Source organism: Sebastes fasciatus, chromosome 15 (assembly GCF_043250625.1).
Source record: "Sebastes fasciatus isolate fSebFas1 chromosome 15, fSebFas1.pri, whole genome shotgun sequence".
NCBI classification, from domain to species: domain Eukaryota; kingdom Metazoa; phylum Chordata; class Actinopteri; order Perciformes; family Sebastidae; genus Sebastes; species Sebastes fasciatus.
The window spans coordinates 24049190-24056250 of NC_133809.1; positions in this window are offsets into that span (position 1 = coordinate 24049190).

The window sequence follows — 7061 nt, forward strand, 5'->3', positions numbered from 1 at the left end:
GAATTAGGAATATTTCCAACCCTTCATTTTTAAGCAGATATACAGTATATACAACAAGCTGATTACTGTTGTTATTAAAGCACCAATACAGGCCCATACAGTTAGAATGTATAACCCTAGTTTAATTAAATGTTTCATAGACACTAAAGACACGTGGCGGACTGAGTGTGCACCATGGATGTATAAAGACAACTGGATACAGTGTTGGAGGCAGGGCCCCATTCATTCCTATGAAAGTTGCTCAGTGGCGCATAAAGCCAAAAAGGTTTGACTTCCGAATATAAAATTACCCCGATCTTCTGCATCAATGGGCCAGTAGATCAAATACACTAGCTTTTCCTTTAACCCTGCCTCCCAGCTCTCAGTACAGCCGTGGTCTGGGGCTCATTCACATTAATGGCGGAAGGAAAATTACTCTGAATTTGAATTAATCTGAATTACACTGAACCTTTAGGACCTAATGATTTAAATAAGGGCTTCAAGTGTTCATACGAGGAAGTTAATTTATCTAAAAAAAAAAATGTTCACTGATCTACAGATATAAGTCAAATGTAAGTCTATGGGAAAACAGTTTCCGTAAATTGTACTTGCATGGTTTGGCCACAGTGTTAAATTTGCTTCAAAGCCCAGCACTCTTCCAGGAGGCTTGGTCTGCGCCCTCAAATTGGCCTTTCACTAAGCCCGACCTCCCTCAGTTACTGTTGCTATGCCTGCAAAGAGCCTTGCCGAGGCAGAGCGCATGTATGACATGCCATCAAAAAGTGTGCAAGGAACACCATTTAATGCAACAACAGTTGCAGCTGTTATCTCATTGGTTGCGCTTTGAAAGGTCAGCAGGAACCAAGGTCAGAGTTGAAACAATTTGAACTTTGAGAGCACTTCCTCCCAGTCGGGCAGTGACACTTCCGCCAGCGTGGAGCAATTTTACCACTAATCATGTGTGGGTGGCATAACAGCCAGGTAGTATATTATATATTGCACAGAAACATGCTGGAATCATAAACTTAAAAATAACATTGGAAGTTTCAAATGTCTCTCATTCAGCTGACAGCTGATCTGTCAACTGAAATCTGCATCTCCATCTCTATCCTCTATCCTGTCTCACTTCACCTCAGATCCCCTTCTCCATGTCGCTCCTCCATCCAGTGAGCTATCCATCATTTTCTATCGTTGCCACCTCACTCTGATGCAGGTTTGTTAGAGTACCAGACGCAGACACTCCATCAATGTCAGTCATCTTATCTGTAGTCAACTTTATGCATTGCAGGGCTTGTATGGCTGCTCAATCAAGTCAAACCGGTATGTCGAGAAAAAAAAAAGAAAGAAAAACAAACATTTCAATGAAATGATATTAAAAATAATGAAGTAAAAATATTTATTGTAGTTTTATTTTCCTACAGATGTTTAATTAAAATGATCTGAGTCTATTTTTCCCCCCTTTGTCATTTCATTTAATTGTTTTAGTAGTTTTGGCAGGGTTCCATCTCAGGCTATCAGGGATACATGTGTTTCCCTGAGAGGAGATTTAATCACTTTTTTTACAGCGTGTCTCTGCAGGTTTATTTTTTATTGAAGGTTATTTCATAATACTTGTCCCTCATTATATTTGAGAGCAACAGGAGTGATCGGTGTGTGAAAGGTGATTCGGGACTTGAGCTCTGAGTGTCAATTAGTGGAATAGCACAAAACCTTCACCATGAATGTGTCTCACGTCACCGTGTGCTCATGCGAGCGGCAACAAAATCCATGGGGTACATTTAAGTTGTTATAATGAATGATGACGGTTGTGGTCAGAGGTGAAACAGGCTTAGAACTTTTAAACACAGAGAGCAGCAAAACGCTCACACCGCTCAGTCTGGTGTCAACCCATTATTTTATTTTTTTTGTCATTGGGCAACTCCGGGGTCTGAAAAATTAAGCCAATTCAACCCTACTTCTCACTTGATTTATTACCTCAGTAAACATTGTAAACATGAGTTTATGGCTCCACCCTCTCATGTCACTTATGGTTGCAAATAAACAAGATGGCAATGGCCAAAAACCTAGATTGCGATGGCCAAAATGCCGAACTCAAGGCTTCAAAACTGCAGTCCACAAATCAATGGGTGACGTCACTGTGACTACGTCCACTTCTTATTTACAGTCTATGGTTTTTATATCATTTTCTAGCTTCCCACGGTCGATCATTCAAATTTTGGTCAAAGTACCGTCAAAATGCCATTTTCCCATACCCTTCGAAAAACGTTTTCCCATGTCACCTGCATGATGACGCACAGGAGCACCAGCACGGGAACTAAGCAATGACGTTAGTTCGGATCTGAAAGTCACACAATAACACAAATTAAGTGACTGATTGATGCTCTCGTGTTCTGTGAGATAAAATTACTGCTTTTGTCAATGGAGTTTGGAGCTTTGAAGTCAACGATATAACGGCTTCAGTTCCCCATCGGAAAAAGGCTGTCGGATGGCAAGGTAAAATGGTGAAAATAGTCTAAATATAGCGTACACTAAAACTGATATTGTTTTTTTTTAGGTGGCTAAAATACTTTTTTTTTCTGTTGCTCCCGTCCACAGCCGCTTTACCTCGCCATCAGACAGCCCTTTACGATAGGGAACTGAAGCCGTTATATTGCTTCAAAGCCACCAGACTACATTCATAAATCAGTAATTTTACCTTGCAGAACAGGGGAGCACACATACAACTCCACTTTAAGAAATTCGACCCACCCCTTTCAGTTATTTCCAAGCTTAACACAGCTAACTTTGATTCAGCTAGTGCTAGGATTCACGTTATTCATAACCTGACTGATTTGCTTACTTTGGTAAGCTACGTCACTGCTTTTTGCTAACAGTGTGTGCTAACAGAGTGGGCGTTTCCATTTGAAAAATACAGAAAAGAACACAGACGGACCCACCCTTTGAGTTAGTGTTAGCAGGCCGCTACATCCTAACATAAGCTAATGTGCAAACAAACTGAGCCTTTTTTATTGGACTAATTACACAAATGACATCAATTATTTAAATCTGACAATTAAAACACCATCTTAAATGAAGTGTCCCACCAAACAAACAGTTGAATGGAACCTAAATGTGCCTCATTTTCAGATGACTGTGAAATAATCACTTTATTTTTTCCCCCTCTCTTCGTCCTCATCCCCGATGGAGTCATAAACATACCCATACTCACAGACACGGCGGCATCCATTTCACTCCAGTCTTGTTTGGTTGTGAGCTGGCGTTAAATCCTCCCCATTCTACACACAAATTAAAGTATTATTTGGTGAGGATTAGTGTTAAATGGCTCTTTTCTCTCTCTCTGTAGACTTAATAGAATGAGAAAATTAAACGCCAACTACCATCCAAACAATACTTAACCAGAATGGATGACACCATGTCTCCTTTTGGATGTGCACCCATCTGTTTGTGTGTGAATAGAGTGCTTTGGCTGTGTGTCTGTGTATCCCTGTGTTCTCCTGTGTGCTTTTCTGTGTTTTTTTGCTTGCCATTTAAATGAACAGTCTGTCATAATCCACCCTGCCCCTGAGGTTACACTATGTTTTTCTTTGTTTCATTTCTTTTGTTTTATTTTGTAATTCACATCTCCTCTCGTTTCAGATCAGTGCACTTCCTGCCTTTGTGTGTTTTCCCCGCCAATTTTTGGTGCCTTCAAATGAAACTCGTGAGCTTGTGTTTACAACACAAAGCCCTGAGAACACCACTGCTAAGCAACGGCAATATTAACGTTACTGTCAGCGTGTAACATAATGCAGTAAATGAAAAGGCATATGACAGAGGAAAAAGATTAGTCAGTTGGGAATGTCAACATTTTCCTGACATATACAATTAAGAAGAATTACAATGTACCATTGGATTGTGTGCTCCGCCCTCATTAGTTTCACCTGCCCTCATTACCTCCGCCAAGGCCAAAGGCCGGGGAAGGAGGTTATGTTTTCACCGGCGTTGGTTTGTTGGTTTCTTTTGTTGGTCTGTAATGGATTTAAATTAAACCTGTAGATTCGGCGTTTTTCGACCAAAGCACACTTGGTGATTGTTGGAAAGAGTAGCGACGACGGTTTAGGTGAGTTTTACTTTGTTTATGTCCAGTTTGAATGAAGTGTTTTACGCTGCTCAGCTACGTACAGCTGATCTCAACATTAACAAAAATACACGTGGATGCTGGCGCAAGCTGCATGGAGAGAGGGGGGCGGAGGTCTGCGCTCTCCGAGTGCCATCTAGTCCTGCAGTCACATCACCTCCGGCTCATCTGGTCTCACTTCTCCAATCTGTCATACATACACTACATATACCAGCCCAGTTCCTTTGTTCTTTTCCAGTTTGTCTTTTCACCTAGCGTTCCAGCCCTCCTTCCTAGTGTCTAGCGTTCCAGCTCTTCTTCCTAGTGTATAGTTTTCTCTGTGCTTTGTGTTCCTAGTTTTCATCAAGGCTATTAAATAAAGGCTTGGACGCAGGGCCTTTAACAAACCAGACCCTCCTCTCTCCCACTCCGTGACGGAGTGAACTCCATTTGTAGTCGCACTCACAGCTGAATGAAGCACCCTTCTTTAAGGTGTTGGGTATAAAAACAGCGTCAAACTTTGGGACGAACTTCCCTCTCTCTGACGGTAGCAGGAACTTTCGTAGTCAGTGTTTCATATCAAGCGGCAACTGTTATACACTACACTAATAATAAGCTGCATAAGCAGCAGTGTGGGCAGTGAGGTGGCAGACTCATTACAATCACTCCATTTAAAATAGACCACTCCCACAACACTAGTTTCCCTCCCCGAACATTGGTCACATTCCAGTTTTGCAAGAAGGGCTTAACTTGATCTAACTGTGTTTTGTTTTGTGCTTCTGTGCAGTTTGTGTTGGAGTCTGAGTTGTGGTGGGCACTGGTCTGGTTTGTTGGCATTAGCGGATTCCATTTCTAGCTGAATGTTGGCTATGGTTGCACACTGTAAGCCCTGAAGTGGAGCTGAAAATAGAGGCACTCGCTAGTGCACATGATGCCATATTCATTGGATTTTTCCCGGTAAAACTGTCCCATGTTCTTCACATTAAAAGCAGTCTACAGGGTGATAGAGGAAACTAATTTTTGTTCGGTTAGGTTACAACCTGTTCACACATTGGCAATAAAAAAAGTTTATATGTGTAAAAACTTACATACAGTCCTTTTGACTTTAAATTTAAGTCCCTCAGTTACAGATTTCCATGAAACTCTTTACAATACTCCTCTCATTCACAAACATTATTGGCCAGTATTACTTTTCTACCATGTTTGAAACATTCAAACTATATTTAACAATGGCACTGGGTATTGTACAGAAAGTAGACAGAGTTCTCCAGCATTGGAATTACTGTGTAGCTGCTACCCATTGGAATAACTGTGTGTTTGTAATCTGTTTTAAATGCAAATGATTTTAACTACCAGATGCTGAATGGGCTAAATGACAGGAGTCAGTGTTTGACAGTGATAGCAGTTATAATACCCCCTTTTAAAATGGCAAAAGTTTGCTGTCCTTATAGCCATATCACCATATGTGGCTTACATAATGTATAAAACATGACATGTACACACAGAATATATTCTGCACTTTCCTTTTAAAAAAGTCCCACCGTGCAGCCGTGCAGGCCCAGCAGCTGGCCCGCTGGGAAAGGATGACTGGCAGGTGTATTTCACAACAGTCTGAACGTTGTTGATATGAAACTTTTAGTTTAATGTGGTTTACATATAGACGGATCAATCCAGCATGAGCAGTTAATGTCTGCCTAGCCACCCAGAAAATCCACCCTCCTTCCCTCCCATCCATCTCTTTCCATACTAATTCATATATGGCATGCAGTCATCCATCCATCCATCCATCCATCCATCCATCCTTCCAAGGGTAGTGAAGGTAAAGGTTGCAGCTGACAGTCATCCCATCACACAGTCACTCTATAAATCTATATGGAGAGCAGCTCACATAAAAAAAACTGTGTGACAGAAAGGAATCCTGAGCTGGTGAAAATATACTTTAATGAGCATGTTCTTTAGCCATGGTGTGGCGTACCTTACGTGTGTTTTGTCAAAAATGTTACTTTATGATCTTCCAATGGTGACTGTGGAGATATGGTTTTGGCTGTTTGAGTTTTGTCCTACAAAGAGATTGTGGTAAAGTGAAAACAACAAAATGCAACATTTTAGAAAGACTCATCTAACATAGACATCTGCACTGCAAGCATTTTGTTCAGTGGTTGTCACTCACATGGCAATTGCACGGCAGTAATCTCCATTCACTAATGAGACAAGATGAAATAGAAGTCAACTGGATGTAACCCCATTTGTGTAAGTACATGCATATTCTACCATCGCGCCATAACACAAAGTCGGTGAACTGCGAGTAATACAATTAAAGCACAATATGGCCTGCTCACGAACAACATGCGCCATTGACATCCAATGTATGCATGGCGCATCAAGTGTTTATCCAGCTAAAGGAAGACATTTGTAAGCATCATCATTTATTTAAAATTGTAAATCTAGATTGTATTTGTATTAGAGCTGTCAAAGTTAACGCAATGATTAGGCGTTTAACGCAGATTTATTTTAATGATTGAATGCTGAATGATGAATGTTTTATGCCACTAATTGCTTTAACACATTAATCGCAACTTGTGATATTTCGATTTTTAGCTGAAAGCTAGAGGGACGATACTGGCATCATATGAAATTAGAAAACATAGGGAATCCATTGGTACAAAACATGTCTAGCTTGTCAGCGAGGAAAAACTGGCATGGCCATTTTCAAAGGGGGTTCCCACGAGTCTCCCCTTTACAGACATGCCCACTTTATAATAATCACATGCAGTTTGGGGGCAAGTCATAGTCAAGTCAGCACACTGACACACTGACAGCTGTTGTTGCCTGTTGCGCTGCAGTTTGCCATGTTATGATTTTAAATTTTTTTTTTTAGTGCTAAACGCAGAACCTGTGAGGGTTTCTGGACAATATTTGTCATTGTTTTGTGTTGTTAATTGATTTCCACCAATACATATATACATATCTACATACATTTGCATAA